Source organism: Chiloscyllium punctatum, chromosome 16 (genome assembly GCF_047496795.1).
Source record: "Chiloscyllium punctatum isolate Juve2018m chromosome 16, sChiPun1.3, whole genome shotgun sequence".
Lineage (NCBI taxonomy): Eukaryota > Metazoa > Chordata > Chondrichthyes > Orectolobiformes > Hemiscylliidae > Chiloscyllium > Chiloscyllium punctatum.
The window spans coordinates 12,032,147-12,052,165 of record NC_092754.1 but is presented as its reverse complement, the minus strand read 5'-3'; the positions used below and the strand labels follow the sequence as shown (position 1 = coordinate 12,052,165).

The 20,019-nt window shown below is 42.0% G+C and overlaps 1 protein-coding gene across 5 annotated transcripts in view; it reads right to left on the bottom strand.

Moving 5' to 3' along the window:
- gpr153 (G protein-coupled receptor 153) overlaps positions 1-20,019 on the bottom strand; it is a 95,108-nt gene that overhangs the window by 72,608 nt on the left and 2,481 nt on the right. Inside the window, exon 1 of one of the 5 annotated variants that reach the window (XM_072586230.1) lies at positions 19,824-19,931. The exons of 1 other annotated variant lie outside the window; for it this stretch is intronic. The gene's annotated coding sequence lies outside the window, so the exon portion shown is untranslated. Of the gene's footprint in view, positions 1-5,235; positions 5,354-19,281; positions 19,718-19,823; positions 19,932-20,019 lie in introns of those variants that run through there. 3 more of the 5 variants (XM_072586228.1, XM_072586229.1, XM_072586231.1) reach the window with 3 other exon arrangements.

Below are 20,019 nucleotides of genomic sequence, written 5' to 3'. Positions count from 1 at the left end.
CTGGTAGCTGCCTCATCAGAATCAAAGGCCTCTAGGAAGTGCAAAACAAAGGCTATCAGGTCCTCATGCATGTTCTGCCATTTGAATCAGATCAAGGCTACTCTCTACGTTAACTTCACGTGCTCCATCTCATTTGATACCAGACCCCACAGAAATGCACTCCCATCAACTTAACGTGGTTGAAGTGGACTGTACACAAAAATGTAAACCAGATGCTGCAAGTCACATTTTGCAAATGTTCTCTTCCAATTAAGAGCTGCAGCCATTGCCAGCACACACTGGGAAATCCATAGGCCTTCCCCATGATCTATTTGACACTTCCTGAGGCAGACATTGCCAGCGTCTTAAAGATGACTTGATTTGTCACTAACTAGTCAATGGCTGTATTCAAGATCATATGCCTGCAGCACCTTTTAAATAAGAACTTCCATACAAGACAAAATAATGGGAAAACTAAATGACGATAAAGCATTTAAACAAGACTTTTACTTGTCGGACAGCTGGTTACACAATACACATCGAGAGTTTTTTAAAAAAAATCGACCTTCTCAGATATGACACCTCAATGGAGAAGGTAGGACTTGAACCCAGGCCAAAGAGTGTGGTGCTGGAAAAGCACAGCTGGTCAGGCAGCATCCGAGGAGCAGGAGAATCAGTGTTTCAAGCATAAGCTCATCATCAGGAACGAGGGAGTGGCCCAAGGGGCTGAGACATAAATGGGAGGAGGGGGGGCAGGGGGAAGGTAGCTGAGAGTGTGATAGGTAGACGAAGGTAGGGAATGATGGTGATAGGTCAGAGAGGAGGGTGGTGCAGATAGGTGGGAATGAAGATGGACAGGTAGGACAGATCAAGAGAGCTGTGCCGAGTTGGAGAGTTGGATCTGGGATAAGGTAGGAGAAGAGGAAATGAGGAAACTGGTGAAATCCACATTGATCGCATATGGTTGGAGGGTCCCAAGGCAGAAGATGAGGCGTTCTTCCTCCAGGCATTGGATGGTAAGGGTTTGATGGTGGAGTAGGCCTAGGACCTGCATGTCCTCGGTGGAGTAGGAGGGAGAGTTAAAGTGTTCAGCCACAGGGCGGTGGGGTTGTTTTGTGCGTGTGTCCTGGAGATGTTCTCTGGAAGTGTTCCATAAGTAGGCGTCCTGTCTCCACAATGTAGAGGAGAGCACATTAGGAGCAACAGATACAGTGGATGACGTGTGTGGAATTGCAGATAAATCTCTGATTGATGTGGAATGCTCCTTTGGGGCATAGGACAGAAGTGCGGGGGGAGGTGTGGGCGCAGGTTTTGTAATTCTTGCAGTGGCAGGGGGAGGTCCCGGGAGGGGATGGTGGGTTGGTAGGGGGTTGGTGGATCTTACAAGGGAATTGAGGATGGAATGGTCTCTCCGAAACACCGATAGGGGTGGGGAGGGAAATATACCCCTGGTGGTGGAGTCTGCTTGCAGGTGGCTAAAATGGCGGACAATAATGCAATGTATCCGGAGGTTGGTGGGGTGGACGTTGAGGACTAGGGGAGTTCTGTCCTTGTTGTGGTTAGAGGGGTGGGATTCCAGGGCAAAGGTACGAGAGGTGAATGAGATGTGCTGGAGAGCATCATCGACCACATGGGAGGGGAAATTGCAGTCTCTAAAGAAGGAAGCTATCTGGTATGCTCTGTGGTGGAATTGGTCCTCCTGGGAGCAGATGTGGTAGAACTGGGAATAAGGGATAGTGTTTCTACAGGAGGCAGGGTGAGAGTAGGTATAGTCCAGGAGTCAGTGGATTTGTAGTAGATGTCTGTGTTGAGTCAGTCACCATTAATGGAAATGAAGAGGTCCAGGAAGTAGAGGGAGGTGTCTGAAATGGTCCAGGTGAACTTAAGGTCAGGATGGAATATGTTGGTAAAGTTGATGAACTGTTCAACCTCCTCGTGGGAGCACGACATGGCACCGATACAGTCATCATTGTTGTGGAGGAAAAGGTGATGAATGGTGGCTGGTGTAGCTGCGAGAGATGGACTGCTCCATGTACCCGATGAAGAGGCAGGCATAACTGGGGCCCATGTGGGTGCCCATGGCTACCCTTTTGGTCTGGAGGATGTGGGAGGATTCAAAGGAGAAATTATTGAGGATGAGGACCAGTTCAGCCAAATGAATGAGAGTGTCAATGGAAGGGTATTGGTGGTGTCAATGGGAGCGGAAGAAAGACAGAGGTTGGAGGCCTTTGTCATGGTGGATAGATGCGTATAGGAACTCCTTGAACCCAGACCCTCTAGCCCAGAGTACCAGTGTAAAACAAGAGCCTTCAACATTGAGTATTTAATTTAAACACCTATCTTCCTAATCAACTTGTTCAGAGATGATAATACACTCCTCTGGATCAAGTGTGATATGAATCTAGGTCTCATGATCCATCGTTAGGACACTACCACTCCACCACAAGTGGGCCTCCAACATCAAGAGTCTTTTTTCTCTTAGTGCTTTTTTCTACTTAACCTGTTCAGGTATGTTATTGTACATCTCCAGAGCAAGTGAAACTGAACCCTGTTCTCTTGGTTTAGAGGTAGGAACACTACCATTGCATCACAAGAGAACTCCTCAGCATATAGAGTTTTAACGCCCTTGTTTAAATGGGTGGCAGGTGGCGCCCTCATAAATAATTAAGAGGATAAACAAGTTTATGACTTCACCTGAAAGTTAGCAGCCTTGAAAATCCAGCACTCTCCAAACCCTGCTGGGATATCAAACTAGATTATGTACCAAGTGGAAACAAGGCAATAGCAAGAGCTTTAACGGAAGCTGATGCATCAAATTATTATTTTTTCACTATTTTGAAACTATGAGTTACACAATTAGAACATACAGCACAGACACAAGTCATGCAGCCCAATTAGTCTGGTTGATCTTTCTCTTCCACAAGAGTCTATACTCATTCAATCTACTTCAATCTCATGTGCTGGCCTAGTTTCTTTTTAAAAGCACCTTAGCAATTTGCCTCAACAACTCCCCTTGGCAGAAGGTGCAGCATTCAAACCACTACAATTAAATAAAATTCTCCTTATTTCTCTTTATGATTCAATAGGTTGATTCAAATAGGTTCATGCATTTCTGGCCCTTATGTTTGGATTTCCCAACAATGGAAACATTGTCTTCATATCTACCCTGACAACCCATTCTTCTGTTAAGTCATTTACGCATCTTTTCTGTCCTAAGTACTGACGCGTCCAGTATTTTCCGACACTTGCAATCAGACTTAGAAGGAGTAGCCCGTAGCCCAGGAAGAAGAGAGTGCAGTCTGGATCAGCAATATATTTAGTAACGTAGCTCAAATCGAGACAAGAAAATTGCAATGAAGTTGTAGGTCAGAGATAAGGGGGAGTTCATTTAACACGATAATAATATTTTTCTTGTATCTTGCCGAGGGGATGCTGGAGGGGTGTTTAATGAACATCCCCAAGAACAGATGCAGTGTTCAAGTTTGCAATGAAAATAACTGCTGCTTTTTTGCATGCGATTTATAATCCAAACAAAATTTAATTATTCAATGTTTGTTTCCAAACTTATAAATGGACATTGAAAGGGATAGTGTCTCTACCCCTGGACTAGAAGTTCTAGGCTGAAATCTGACCTGTCCAGATGTGTGTCAATACATAGAGTCATAGTCACAGTCATAGAGTCATACCTTAACAGGCTGATTTTTAAAAAGAGTATGTAGAGGCTGGGGCAGATCCTGTAACAGGATCTAGCCTGGGCCAAACAGGGCACAATCGCCATTCAAGAGCTACCTGTAGGCCTTCTAGAGTATTCTAAATGTCTCAAGTACAAAATCATTCCAGAATGCACTCACAATGTCCCACAACAATTGTGAAATTCAACAAGATGTACATTTGATTTTACTCAATGAAAATTGTATTTCAGTATAGTACAAACCCACAGCATTAAATATTCAAAACAATCCATCAGTAATAGTTTTTCAATTGATGCCCATCCACCCATCAATTTCTCTTTATTCATTTACATAAAAGCCTTGCATCTACCCTCCACCTCACACTTCAGATGACATACACTGGATGTCAAAAGGATAAGGAAAGGTGCAAGTCAGTCATTTTGCACTCTCTCCTGACACCAATAGGTAGAAATTAACAAACATCATAGCCTCTAAACTTCCTTCAACAAAAGGTTTTCCTTCAGAAAACACCTAGTTACAGCAATCAGGGGGTTTGAAGAGATAGGACAAATAGGACACAGCTCCCTTTAGTAACAAGAATAATACAATTGTAGGGCAGCTGCCACCAAGATGCGGTGGGGAAAGACTACTGTGTAAGTTCTGCCTGCCTAAGAAGAACAGGGGGCCCACTCAGAAATTGGGCCCCACTGACACCTCAGCAAAATACCTGGATGATCAATGTACAGACTTGTATACACAAATGATTAATTCCGATCTCTGTATATAAAGAAATGCAATGTGTGCATAAGAATAGCATGACCAATTGTATAGATAACAAAATAATTTTATGAATAAAGTATATTTTTGAAATAAAAAAGAACAATTGTTCATCTTCACATTGTCAAACTTAGAGTCATAGAGATGTACAGCATGGAAACAGACCCTTCAGTCATATCATATCCTTTTATTTGTAAGAAGCAGGAATGAGAGCTCCACTTACAGCATTGAAATACTGAAAGGCTTCTCATTTATAAGAGTACATCAACACAAAACAAAACACCTAACTAAAATACTGAAGAGTATCTCATCAATAGCCATACCTACAAGATGGCAAATACCATAGGACTATCATACTGTGGTCTGTCTCATTCATATTAGTATCTCAATTGAACAAAGGCCCATAACACTAAAATACTGAAGAGCATTTAATTGATAACACCAGCAAAACTATGAATTTAGACAACTAAACGACTTCAAAATATTTTCACTCTATAGCTTTCATGAATGACCATGAAGCTGAATACTTTCTAGCACAATGAAAACAGATCATGAAAAGCAGAAAGCAAGAGATCTATTTTTAGTCAACTGGGAAGACGGAGGCTAATCTGCTCCTGTATTGAAGGATTCTCTGAGCATGCTGCAGAAGCCCTGCTTCACTCCCCAAATGCTCTACTTTAAGAAATAAGTAATTGCTGAAGAAATATTCTTGATTTAAAAGAAATTAAGCAGGATAAAATAATTGCACTACAATACTGGGAAGGAAAGACAAAGGAAAATAAAAAGTCAAGAGCAATTACAGGGATACCTTTAAGCAAAGCGTTGATTGATGTACCATGATTACAGTGAGGTACGGATTCACTGTAATTAGTAACAGCAGGACTGTATCCCGGCCATTCCTTTAATCCAGTGTTGTTTATTGTTCAGAGATCCCGTGTTCTAGCGGAGGAGACACTCTCAATCTTTCACGGTTCAATGGAGCAACTGAAAATGCGCGTGTACATTTAAAGCTTTCAAATGGGAAGTGCTAGCTAGAACCTGTGTTGCCCATAGAGACTGACACTATAAGTCCTTTAAGATGCTCCTCAAAGCCTACACCTTTAACCAAGCTTAAATTTATCCATTCTAATATCTCCTGATTTAGCTTAGTGTCGAATTTTGTCTGACACCTCTTCTGTAAAATACTTTAGGATGCTTATTGGATTAAAGGCCCTGTATAATCATAAATTACATTTGTAAGAAAGTCTCTCTCTCTCCTCTTCACTCCTGAAGGTGTTGTCTGTTTACCATTCCACAGACTTAACCCAATCTCTTACTTTAACTGGCTGATCATTTTGAATTCCAGAGAAGGTTATGGGGAGATTTAAGGTAGGTTGCTTCAAACAATGAAGGGTTTTGATCAGAGAAAATATGTAAGCATCATCTTCTTTGTCCAAAAATGTGCAGGTTAGGTGAATTGGCCATGCTACATTGCCCGTAGTGTTCGAGGATGTGTAGGTCAAGTGCATTGGTCAGGGGTAAATGTAGAGTAATAGCGAATGGGTTTGGGTGGGATACTCTTCAGAGGGTCTGTGTGGACTTGTTGCGCCAAAGGGTCTGTTTCCACACTGTAGGGATTCTATTCTATTCTTGTCTGCAATGTTGGCAACTAGAGGGTGCAGGCATAAAATCATTCACAGAAATACTCCAGGGGGCAGATGGGTATTTAGTCACCCCACCAGGTGCAAAATTGTAGGTGTGGAAGTAGATTGACAGCGACTTTCAGATATAATTTAGATAAATACTTAGAAGAAAAAACTTGCATGTTATATGGAAGAGTAAGAGAGTGGGACTAATCTGATAAATCTTTTAAAGAACTGGCACAGGTTCCACAGAATGCACAGAAGGTCATTCAGTCTGTGATGAAAATCTAAAAAGTGAGGCCATTAAACACACTGTTAAACCAGATGAAAAAAATATCATTACTTAGAACTAGGCTGTACCTTTTTGGATCATACGTCAAATCTTTGCTTTCCTTGTGTGTCCAAATTCAGCCCTGTAATTATTTGTTCCCTTCATCTTGTCTTGCAATGTTTCAATCCCTTATCGATGGTTTTTCTGAGGTTATTATACAACTGCTTGAAAAGTTATAGATTGGTCCTGTCTGAAGAGGTTTCGCCCATTTGTAAATATACAGTCTTCTTAGAATGTACCAGGACTTTATGACAAACCTCACCCATGTCCAGATCTATATCTTCAAGATCTATATCAAGTTGCTATAGTCTTATTAGATCATAGGGCTGCTCTTTCATTACAGACATTTACAGAGAGATAACTAGTCGTCGTTAAGATGAGGACCACCACACCTCAGGCAAGGAGAGAGACTGAGAAGGAGAGCTCGTCATGGTAACCTCAACCGATGATGGGAATTGAGCACATGTTATTGGCATTACACTGCTTTTTAAATCAACCATCCAGCCAACTGAGCTAAACCAAGGCCCAGCAAGTAATACTGGGTGGTGGTTAGAAGCGAGCTAATACAGAAGTTTTCTGCTTGTAAGGAAAGAGCTAATTATTTTACTTTTAATTCATCTTTAAGTGAGTTTCTGTTAGTAATGTTGGCTAGTAAAAGGGATTCCAGCTACACAGTATTATAGTTGCTAATGAGAGACCACAAACTCCCTTGTTTGTTCATTTTTGGCAGCTACTGTGTCTAAAACAGCAAAATATCTGTTTTGGTCATTAAAACAGGAAGCTATGGCAATGGATAGTGATTCCTTGAAGGGTTATGGGAATCCCTGAATAGGGATGTTATTCCCTGCAAATGTCTCCAGTTGAATAAATTCATTGACAGTTCAATCAAGATGAGGTGAAGACTCAGAATTCTTAGCAAAATGATAACCCAGTTACTTGGGTGAGGTAATGCATGTGCATTGTCTCATAGCTAGACTGAAAGGAAGATATAAAAAGAGGAATATTAGAATGGATACTACAGAGTTCAATTAGGCTTGAGACAGCTGAACCCTTCACATTCAAAGCTTCTGGTGTGTTGTATTCTCCAGTAATGTGTTTTAATGTCAAAATGTCTCACGTGCATATGAAATAATTATTCGTAGTAATGGTTTTCATTGTATCTGTGTGGTTATGGTTAATCATTGTTCTCATTGAATGCTTTATTCCAATAAAAGCAAATAGTGTCCTTGAACTCAATCATGTGGAATAATGTAAAATGCAAGAAGAGCATCCATTCTCGAATTGTCTGCAACCTAATGCAAATCCATCAGATTTATAACCATCTGAACAATAACAATTTGTATTTAACATAACAAAATGTCCTCAAGACACCTCACCAGTGCGTTATCATGGAAAATGTGACACAAGCTACACCGGGCAACATTACAGCAGTCAGCAAACAGTTGGGTATAGGTGATAGGTCATATGTTGAAAGGGAAAGGGAGAAGTGGAGAGAATCATAAAATCTCTACAGTGTCGAATCAGGCCAATCAGCCCAGCAAATCCACACCCACGTTCTGAGGACCATCCCACGCTACCCCCCTACCCTATCCCTGCATTTCCCATGGCCAATCCATCGAGCCTGCACATCTTTGGACTGTGAGACGAAACCCACACAGACACAGGGAGAATGTGCAAACTCCACACAGGCAGTTGCCTGAGGGTGAAATTGATCCCAGGTCCCTGGTGCTGTGAGGCAGCAGTGCTAACCGCTGAGCCACTGTGCCATCCTTAAGGAGGTTAAAGGAGGGGATTCCAGGCCTTTGGACTTGGTGGCTGAAGGTACAGCTCGCAATTTTTAAATTATTAAAAGGTCCTCAAGAATCCAAAGATGGAGGAGTACACAAAGATCAAAAACTTGTAGAATAAATGAGCAGTTGCATTCAGACACTGAAGCACAGAACCAGAGTTCCAATACACTGCTCTGAAGGATTTGAACTTTTATCTGATTTTCTTGTGAGCTTCCAGCTGTTTTCCACAGGCGAAAGGAAAGAGCTAGTTGGGTACCCTGCTTCAGGAAAGATGACAAGGATAATAAATCAAGATGTCTTTGCCTTCAGGGGCAATTAGGAATTGACTTCAAATGCTGGCCTTACCAGCAATGCTCATAACTCACAAAAGAATAAAAAGACATTATACCTGGGTTACCCAGTTTAAATTATCATTGCATGGAGTTGAACTGTATTCACTTAAATCTAGAAGATTAAGCAGTGATCTAATTAATGTTTAAAAACACATCCAAATCTGAAACAAAAACAGAAACTGCTGGAGAAACTCGGCAGGTTTGGTAGCATCTGTGGACTGAAAGTGGAGTGAATATGATTTTGAAGAAGGGTAACTGAACCCAAAGCTATAGTGGCAGATGGAGTTTAATTCAGATAAATGTGAGGTGCTGCATTGTGGGAAAGCAAACCTTAGCAGGACTTATACACTTAATGGTAAGGCCTTAGGGAGTGCTGCTGAACAAAGAGACCTTGGAGTGCAGGTTCATAGCTCCTTGAAAGTGGAGTTGCTGGTAGATAGGATAGTGAAGAAGGCGTTTGGTATGCTTTCCTTTATTGGTCAGAGTATTGAGTACAGGAGCTGGGAGGTCATGTTGCGGCTGTACAGGACATTGGTTAGGCCACTGTTGGAATATTACGTGGCAGTTCTGGTCTCCTTCCTATCGGAAAGATGTTGTGAAACTTGAAAGGATTCAGAAAAGATTTACAAGGATGTTGCCAGAATTGGAGGATTTGAGCTACAGGGAGAGGCTGAACAGGCTGGGGCTGTTTTCCCTGGAGCGTCGGAGGCTGAGGGGTGACCTTATAGAGATTTACAAAATTATGAGTGGTATGGATAGGGTAAATAAACAAAGTCTTTCCCCTGGGGTTGGGGAGTCCATAAATTAAGAGGGCTTAGGTTTAGGGTGGGAGGGGAAAGAGAGAAAAGAGACCTAAGGGGCAACTTTTTCACACAGAGGGTGGTACATGTATGGAATGAGCTGCCAGAGGAAGTGGTGAAGGCTGATACAATTGCAACATTGAAGTGGCATTTGGATGGGTATATGAATAGGAAGGGTTTGGAAGGATATGGGCCGGGTGCTGGCAGGTGGGACTAGATTGGGTTCGGGTTATCTGGTCGGCATGGACGGGTTGGACCGAAGGGTCTGTTTCCATGCTGTACATCTCTATGACTCTAACTGCATTTCCAGATCTGCTGAGTTTCTCCAGCAATCTATTTTGATCCAAGTAATGTGTTGATATGATTAAAGGGGTTGATGACATGCACAGATAGAGAGAGGGAGAGAGAGACAAAGAGAGGGTGTCCTTGCAACATAACCTTTAAATCAGTGCAAAGCTGTTCAAATACTTTAAATGTTTTGAAATGTCTCTTCACCCAAAAGGCAGTGGAAATGTCTACATCCACAAAGAAGTATTGAAGGTCAATCTATTCAAAGTTTCAAAACTAAAACTGATATTTTCTTAGTTGATGAGTATAGTAATGAAAGTAAAACCGAGGCAGCTAAGAAACATTGAAACTGGGATCAGGAGTAGGCCATTCAGCCCGTTCTGCTCTTCAATACATTCATGGGTGATTCTCTGTCTCAATGCCATCTTTCTGCTTTCTCCATATATTCCTCAATGCCTTTAAAATCTAAATATTTATCTATCTACTTCTTGAATATATTCAGTAACTCAGCTTCCACAGCCTTCTATGGTCAAGAATTCCACAGGTTTATTATCCTTTGAATGAAGAAATATTTTCTCATCTCAGTCCACGTGGTCTATCCCATATCTCAAGTCCTTGTTCTAGACTCCCCAAATAGGGTCAGATCTTTCCTGCATCAAGTCTGTCTAACCCTGTTAGAATTTTATATGGTTCAATTAGATCCCCTCTCATCCTTCTCGACTCCAGTGAATACGTGTCAAGTCAAACCAATCTCTCCTCATATGACAGCCCTGTTGCTGCACTCCCTCTATGTCAAATATATCCTTTCTTAATTAATCCAGGATTCGCATTCAATATTCCAGGTGGTGGAGTTAAGATGCAGATTAATCACAATCTAATTGAATGGTGGAACAGGATAAAGGAGCTGAATTACCCCTCCTGCTCTTATATCCCTAGATGAGAGGGTTTAGCTATGAGAAGAGACTGGAGAAACTGAGATCCTTCATATTAGGAAAGGGAAAATTAGAAGTAGTCTGATAAGAGTGATCAGAATCATTAAGAGCTCTAATCAGGCAAAATCAAAAGAAACTATTTCCGCTGATTAACACGCTGTTACTTGGAGGAGATCAATTGAGGAATAAAGGGAGAAATGGCAACTGTTCTTTTATACAGAGAGTTATGAATGTATGAATGCCCTACATGAATCAGTGTTAGAAACAGCAGTCAAATCATTTTTGAAATTTAAAAGAATAAACATTTTAAAATGGCATTTTTTGGAAAATTGTACAAGGGGAAAGTCAAGGGCTGGACTGTCTCTTCAAAACCAAATGGAGTCTTGCTGTGCTGTAATGTTTTTGTCATCAGTTAGCCACAGCTATTCTTGTATACCTCCAAGCACGTGGCACCGCAGTTGGCACTGGCTGATAGGGCTGAGAAAAGGTCAGTTCTCCCACCACTTCAGCTAAGAATAACATATGGACCAGGATGTCAACAGGGATCAGGGAGACAAAATAACTGTAGCTTGCTAGGAAAGTGTCAACAGTGATCATTTCTTTTTGTAAAAGGGCAGATTTATCACTGAAATCTTCTTACATCCCTTTAAAACAGCTTTCGGAGCATTGTCACATTGCTGTTTAAGGAACTTTAACATTAGCAATTTGACTGCAATTCTTCCAAGACTACAACAGTGACTACATTTCAAAAGATATCTATAAAGCACTTTGAGGAGTCTGGAGCTTGTGAAAGGTGCTAAATAAATGCAAATCTTTCTTTTTTCCCCATCCCCCAGGCATTATTCCACAATATGTGTAAATGATGACAATACTTCATAAATAAAGATGTAATTCTTGATAGTTGTCAACTTTGGAGACCTGGAATCACTCAAGAGGAGAATCTGACCATTACTATGCCTAAGCTAATGTGATTCTGTAGTTGACCAGTAGGAATTCATGACTGACTTAATCTAGGGACAAGATTAGAGTGGTGCTGGAAAAGCACAGCAGGTCAGGCAGGATCCGAGAAGCAGGAAAATCAACGTTTTGGGCAAAAGGCCTTCATCAGGAATGAGGCTGGGAGCCTCTGGGATGGAGAGATAAATGGGAGGGATATGGGGCTGGGGAGAAGGTAGCTGAGAGTGCAACAGGTGGATGGAGGTGGGGGTAAAGGTGGTCGGAGAGGAGGGTGCAGCAGATAGCTAAGAAAGAAGATTGACAGGTGGGACAGGTCATGAGGACAATGTTGAACTGGAAGTTTGGAACTGAGGTAAGGTGAGGGAGGCGAAATGAGGAAACTGGTGAAATCTACATTGATGCCATGGGGTTGGAGGGCCCCAAGGCGGAAGGTGAGGCATTCTTCCTCCAGGCATTGGGTGGTATGGGAGTGGAGAAGGAGGAGGCCCAGGACCTACATGTCCTCGGCAGAGCGGGAGGAGGAGTTGAAATGTTCGGCCATGGGGCGGTGGGGTTGACTGGTGCGGGTTCTCTGAAGCACTCTGCAAGTAAGCATCCAAACTCCCCACTTCACCTGCACTTCCACACACGTCATTTACTGTATCCGTTGCTCCCGATAAACGCCCCCATTAACCTAGGGACGCCTAACAGTTCCTTTTCTACACCTGAGACGTCCTGTTCCTGTCCTCTTCCTGTGGACTATCATGAGCATGAATCACCCTCCCCACTTACATAACAGCATTAGTGCCTGTAACATTAAAACATCCTCAGACATTTCACAAGAATGTGCACCATCAAAATTTAACACTGGATTGAAAAAATAAGGTATTAAGGCAGTTGAACAATATCTTTGTAAGGCATGGGACTTTAAGGGTCATCTTAAAAGGAAGAAAGAGAAATAAAGGTGCACAGGTTTGTAAAGTAAATTGCAGAGTTTCAGATCTTTGCAATGGAAGTGCAGCTGCCGATAGTGGTACAAATAAAATGAGGGATACTCAAAAGGCTATAAAGTCAAAAGTCACATGACACCAGGTTATAGTCCAACAGGTTTGTTTGAAATCACAGGCTTTGGTGTGCTGCTCCTTCATCAGCTGAAATCCTGACAAAGCAGTACTGCTCCGAAAGCTTGTGATTTCAAATAAACCTGCTGCACTATATCCTGGTGTTGTGTCACTTCTGACTTTATCCACCCCAGTCCAACACCGGCATCTCCACATTATATATTTTATGAGTCTAACATCTTGATAGGTTGCAGGGCTGAAGATGAGAGAGAGGAGCTGAGGACATACAAGAATTCATTATGAATTTTAAAATCAATGTATTGCTTCACTGGGGCTAATGTAGATCAGTGAGCAAAGAGGCTTGGCAACAAATTAGGTTATGGACAGCCAGGGTGACCAGGAACTGATTGGAATAATCAAGTTTAATGCTAATAAAAGCATGGATGAAGATTTCAGTTGGAGATGAGCTCATATCCCTAATTCTTCCGAAACTGTCTTCTAAATTTGTATCGTTTGCTTTCTACTTTTGGTGCAATAAACTTATGTTCTGTTATTAAAGAACATTTGCAGCTTCAAATGAATATGTTTCAGTGACTAACCATTATTTTAACCAACGAAAAAAAATTAATTAAACATATGATGTTTCAAGCCAAGAATCATCCTGGAATCTGACTTGTTCAGGGCACTACCAACTGAGATTATAACATTCTAGCTAAAACTAAAATAAATAAAATTATTTCCCGCCTTGTAAAGAGTTCTCCACTGATGCAGTGTTTATTTTAACAGAAATTAAAATCTATAAGCATTTTCTTTTACAGGAGATATTAGTCTCTGGCCCTTCAAAATTAGGATCACAATCTCAAGTGAATAGTGGACCTGTATAGACTGTGGTGATATTTATTCCTAGCTATAAGAGACCGTAATGGTGGTAGGGCTTTCCCAGAACATAGTGCTCATTCAAAAGCTCTCTACTGAGACTAGAACTAGTGCTGACCTCTCATGGGAATCGGCAAAACAGCTTTCCCCAAACAGCACTTTTAAACAGGGCACTGTCAATAGAAAGTTACTCAACCTCAAATCTCATTTTCAAGGTGCCAGTATTAACAGCGCTGCTCTTAAAAGCTGCTGTTCATGGGATCTTTTAGGATAGGAAGGCCATTTGTACATCTTAATTCATCTAACCAGAACAATGTGCCCCACCACAGCAGTCAAATGTTCCTTCAATTATTCTGGATTATTGTCTCCACAGCATGAGCTGAGGGTTTAATTCAATATTGTTGATCACTTATTGATATCAGGATTTCCTATTATCAATTCTAATGCTTTCTGATTTGAGACTTTGTTCCCTTATTCTACTCCTGCAATTTAATGCAATGTAAAATTCTGCCTTTATTTTCTCCATCCCTTAGCTAACTTATTTACCTATACAAGATCACGTGATAAATTCCTTCTCTCTAGGAAAAGCTACCAAGATAGTCTTCATTTTCTCATGAATCCGACCCCTCACAGTTGATATGCCTTTTCTCTTCACAGCATCTATCAACTGATTGTTTGCTTTGTTTCCTGGTCATCAGAACTGGACACATTAAAACAACCTCAAACTTAAATATCAAGGCAAATGGCCTCCACCATCATAAGTAGTCTGTCAGTCCAACCAACAATAGACACAGCTTTTCCGGTGAAATACAGGAAGCAAAGCAAACAATCAGTTGACAGAATAAGGAATCTCCTGAGTAGGGCATGCAATATCCAGTAATAGACAGAATTAAGGATCCCCTAAGTAGTGCATGCAATGTCATGTCATTTATCCAGAGAGGGATACATTGAGCAGTTCACAATGGGATTTCAATTATCCAACATAATAGAAGAGGTTGCACTGGTAGCTATAGTAATTGACAATAACTGAAATTCCCCAGATGAGGAGTGTATACTATTCACTGAAATAGGTTCCTTGTCTGATTTTTGTTCAGGAATGCTCAGTTGCTTCTTCACCTTGACAAAATCAGCAGCTACTGCAATAGCTGATCAATCAGCTAACTGCACAGATCCACCCATTCAACACTCTATCCTCTGGAACTCAGCCAGATAAACCAACCAATAATGCTGTGAGTTAAAGTGCTGAAGATGTGCACTTGTCTCCAGAGATACACTCTGAAATGCTAATCTCAGCCAAGCTGTTGACGATAAAATCGATATACAGCTTGTGAGAAACAAGATTAAACAGGCAGACAGTAAGCATCTTATAGTGAGGGGCACTGAATCCACTTATATACAGTGATGGTCCGAGTGCAGAGAGGGCTACTCTGAGCAACTCATATCGCATGTTATGGGAAGATGGTGGGGTAATAGTAACATCTCTGGACTAATAATTCAAGATTCCAAGTCAATACCCCATAGAAGCTCTTGGAATTTAAATGCAATTAATAATAAATCTGGAACATAAAGGTATTTTCAGTAATGGTGGTCACTGGCAACTATCATTGTTTGTTATAAAAACTCATCTTGTTTCCGAATGTGAAAGAATTCTGTCAACTTTACCTGAGTAGCCCTACCTGACAGTCCAGCCACAAGGTATTGCATTTGACTTTTAAATACCTTCTGAAATAGCCTGGGAAGTCACTCAGTTCAAGTGCTACTAGGAATAGGCAAAAAATGCAGGCTTCATTAATGATGTCCACGACCCATGAAAGAGTAGGAAATAAAACTGGAGTGGTTTTTGACAAAGGTGTATCACTAAGCACCTTTCCTAAAAATACCTCAAGGAGTTACTTTCTCCACTTTGTACAGTATGCCATCATGTACATCTCAAATGTTATTCATTGCAGTTTACATATTATCTTTTACATCAGTAAGTATTCTATTCAGTTTTTTTTCATAATGTGCTCTCAAGGCAACGCTAGTATTGTCCCAGTGACAATGACTAATGCAACCTGTCAAGTGGCTCCTACCAGCCAACCAAGCAGGTGTTTCCTGGCTGGCACGTTCCGCATTGAAACACAGCTGTTCACACAATAACACATCACCCCGAGTTCTGTGGAGTTCAATGCACCAACTTCAAGCAAGGGTTTGCCAAGCAATGATTCAATTTCCTCTTTCTGTTTTTACCTCCCAACTCCACTGCAATCCTCACCCTTGAAAACTCAAAATGATTGAGTGAGATATCTCCCAAACTTAATATTAATCCTGTAGGAAGTATAAATAGTGGCCTATCCACCTATTAACCTCCTTGATTCCTCAAAGAATTAGAGCATTGTATCATCTTCTATTGTATCATCTTCTGTTCATTTCCACTGAACACCCTTAACTGTTTCAATATTATTGATCTTCTGAAGTAAAATCCAAGCTTAACGTTACTTACCTTGTGACTACTTTGTTATCGAGTCACAGAGATGTACAGCATAGAAACATATCCTTTGGTCTAAATTGTCCATGCCGATCGGATATCTAATGTAATCTAGTCATTTGTCAGCACGTGGTCCATATCCCTCTAAACTCTTCCTATTCATGTACCCCTCCAGATGCCTTTTAAATGCTGTAATTGTACCAGCCTCCACCGCTTCCGCTGGCAGCTCAATCCATATATGCACCACCCTCTGTGTGAAAAAGTTGCCCCTTAGGTTCCTTTTAATGCTTTCCAACCCTAAACCTATATCCTCTAGTTTAGGATTCCCTCTCCCCAGGGAAAAGACCCTGTCTATTTTTCCTATCCCACGGATAGGAAATTATGAAATAGACAATTTCATAAACCTCTACAAGGTCATCCCTCAACCGTTGCGCTCCAGATAAAACAACCTCAGGCTATTCAGCCTCTCCCTATAGCCCAAATGCTCAAACCCTGGCAACATCCTTGCAAATCTTTTCTGAACCCTTTCAAGTTTCACAACATCTTTCTGATAGGAAGGAGACCAGAATTGCACAAAATTCCAAAAGTGGCCTAACCAATGTCCTGTATAGCCGAAACATGACCTCCCAACTCCTATACTCAATGCTCTGACCAATAAAGGAAAGCATACCAAACACCCTCTTCACTATCCTATCTACCTATCACCGCACTTTCAAGAAACAATGAACCTGCACTCCAAGGTCTCTTTGTTCAACAACACTCCCAGGACCTTACTATTAAGTGTACAAGTCCTGCTAAGATTTGCCTTTTCAAAATACAGCACCGCCCATTTGTCTTTTTCTTTTCTTCTCTTTTGTTCTTCTCACCTGCAGTGACTGCAGAACTTAACCAATCACCCAAGGTTCTCATTACAAAATTGTATTGTACACTTAAGATGCCTCCAAATGTTAAAAAGGCTAATTGCCAGAAGGTTTATGCCCAACCCATTGGGTGTGACAAATGATACATCCAACTACAAAGCCTTAACCACAATACCCATTGTTCTGTGATGAATTAACTTCTGTTCTAATGGACAGGGAGACACTGATTTGAGAACTGGGTACTACCTTTGATTTCTACTGCACCAGCAAGAGTTAACTTCAGTCTGCCACACTGGGATATGTTAATCTCAGTAGCCCGTGCATTGGGGGTTATTAACTTCAACGCCCAATACACTGGGAGGTTTTAGTTCAATGTCGCACAGACAGGGAGCTATTGATTCAGTGCCAAATGCACATGAATATATTAACTTCAGTATTAAGTGCATTGAGAAATATAACTTTAATATGCATGCATTGGTAGGTGCAATGAAATTACTTTAATTAAGAAAAGGAAATCAAGATGCATCACAAAGCAATTAGGTGGTAAGGAATGGTAACCAAATATATGTTTGAAGACACAGGCTATGAGAAGGATTTTGAAAGCACATGGTGAGACCGCAAGGATCTAGAGACCAGAGAACAGTGTACAAAGTCTCTGGTATCACAGTGATGTTGAGTGGTTGGGGTTCCAAAGTACTAAAGACTGATGAGAATGGTGCAATCAGGGACGTAGAGGCTGCATGTTAAGGTCAGGCAGGATTAGGAACTTGCAGGCAAGAATTTCAAAATCAGTGTCTTGATGGATAGGCTCTTATAGAGGACAGTGGTATGAGTTGGTGAATTAGCAGCCTTAGTACTCAAGGGTGTGGGTGAGAGTGGTCTGGGTGAGTTTGGATTGGCTGTGGAATATGGAACTCAGGAATACAGATTGGATGTAACCAAGATATGTGTGGCAAAATTGGGTGCGATGGAGTGAGCAGAGAAAAGTGGACCTTTTGAAGGTAGAAATCGTCAAATGCAGGGTGAGATTGATGTGGAGTGTTTAGGCTGGGAGGCATTAACCTCAGCAGCAGCAGTTCTGTTATAATGAAGCAATCAACAAATTTGATTATAAATTTCTGAATGCACATGCATGCATTATTCACCAGCAACTTCCACCCAGTTGAAAGAATTCAGCTTCCTTTCAGCAATGCAACTAAATGACAATGGGTATCATCTCATAAACCCATCGCATTTTTTGGTGAAAGTTATAACAAATGCAATAATTTAAGGACCAAAACTGGAGCGGAATGGACAAAAAGTAAAGGTCTTTCCTGATGTACAGATGTTTCGAGTGATGGAGGGCCCACAACCAAGGGATAGGTTGTGGTGGTGCAGTGATGGAACTTGGGCGTAGGGACATCACAGCAGTACCAGAAACTTCATGCATCATGCCCTGATCTCTGGAGAGGAATGGTAGGGGTAGTATTGGGGAGGGGGGAAGTGGAGTTGTGAGAGAGGGAGTGGAGGGGATTGGGGGTGTGGGGCGATTGTGGGAGGGGGGCGATTGTGGGAGGGGGAGGGGTAGTGGGAGTGGGAAAGTGAGAGTGGGGGAAGAGTGGAGTGGGAAGTGTAGGGGGAGTGGGTGAATGGTGAGTGGGGTGAGAGTGGGGGTTGAATGGGAGGGAGTGGGGGCAAGTAGGAGTGGGAGGGGAAGGGAAGTGGGGTTAGTGGTGGAGCTGGGTGGAAGTGGGGGTATTTAAGGGGAATGGGGGTGCAGATAGTAAAGGGGGATGGCGAGAGTGGGGGATTTGAGAAGAATGAAAGGGGGCATTGGTGAGGTGGGGAGTGGGTATGGTTGTTGGTGGGGTTGGGCTATGGGCTGTTACGTTGTTATCAATCAGACAGAGCGCGGACCCGAAGGCAACGAGCCGGGGCCAATCCGGGGGGCGCGCCTCCAAGTTTAACGCGCGTTCACAAGCTCGGGGACGCGCCAGTGGAAGGAGGATCGAGTGAACGGATCCAGTTCATTTCTTGTTATTTCAGAAGGCTGCGGAGTTCAAGGGGCAAAATAACACAGAAAATGAAATCATAAATCGTGGGGAACAATAATCACCAAACAGGAAGACTCACTGCATTTCGAAAAGCATGAACATTTGAACATTGCATCAACTTCACACGATGTTCTGTTCAACAATTATTGCTACCTTGTAAATTGCAATTGTTTGCTGTGATGGTCATTAATCAGCAAGGTCTGATATTTCGAGATATTGTATAAATCTCTCTAACAACCCATTACAGCACAGATCAGATCTTGTATGTAATTTGCTGAATCAACTTTGCATTACAATATATTTTTGGAAAGGGTCAATTATCTCTCAAAACTATCTCAAATCTGTCGATTTCGAAACCTTAACCGCAAAATCGAGGTCATTTTTCCAACATTTTTAATCATTTCAATTTCCAGAACTTGGAAATGACGAGCCCCCCTCGGTACCAATAGTTCCGCACAACGATTATATTAAAAAAGAGAAGCGAAATGTTAGACATTTTAAATGAAAACACGAACATCTCAGATACCTCTAGAGAGTTCGCTCAGCTCACGCAGACCTCCAACCCGACACGCTCACCAAGCCCCCTGCACGAATTCGCCCTCATCCGCTGCAGGTAAGAAATCGCAGATATCCAAAATGTTGAGCCCTGTGGAGAACGGCGCTCAAGGGGATGGACACAGAGGTTAAGTGTTAACTCGCTGGAACCAATCTACACACGCACCGTGTTACTGAGCATCGGGAGACAGCTCAGCGACTATCCACAGCCGCGTACAGTATCCGGATAAAGGTCCCAATGGAAATGTGTGGTTCCCCCTTGTCCTCACAACTTATGTTCTGCTGCCCTCAAAACTGTTGTGCTGTGGTAATGACTGCTTGCTTGCAGTTACAGATCCGCAAGACTGTAGAGTCACGACAAGGGAAGAGTGAAGATCTGAGGGCAGTTTCATTCCCCACTTCACCTCCTCCCCCTCCCCCTCCCCCCCCCGCCTTTGACATTCCTTAAATCTTATTTAGCGCATGCTCATGAAACCGGTTGAGTGCTCGCAGGGCTTTTCCCTGTCAACTTACTGTTCAATATTGTTTCCGGAAACCTGCTACCATTCCTCAGGACAGGACGAGGCATTTGATGAACGAAGCTCTGAATTGTACACCCATTCCCCCACGTTTCCACCTCAGCATCCTGCCTGCCCACTGTATCTTCATCCAATCAGGGCATCCTTTAGGATGGTAGAGCGCTGTGATTCAGAAATGCTTTAATATGGAG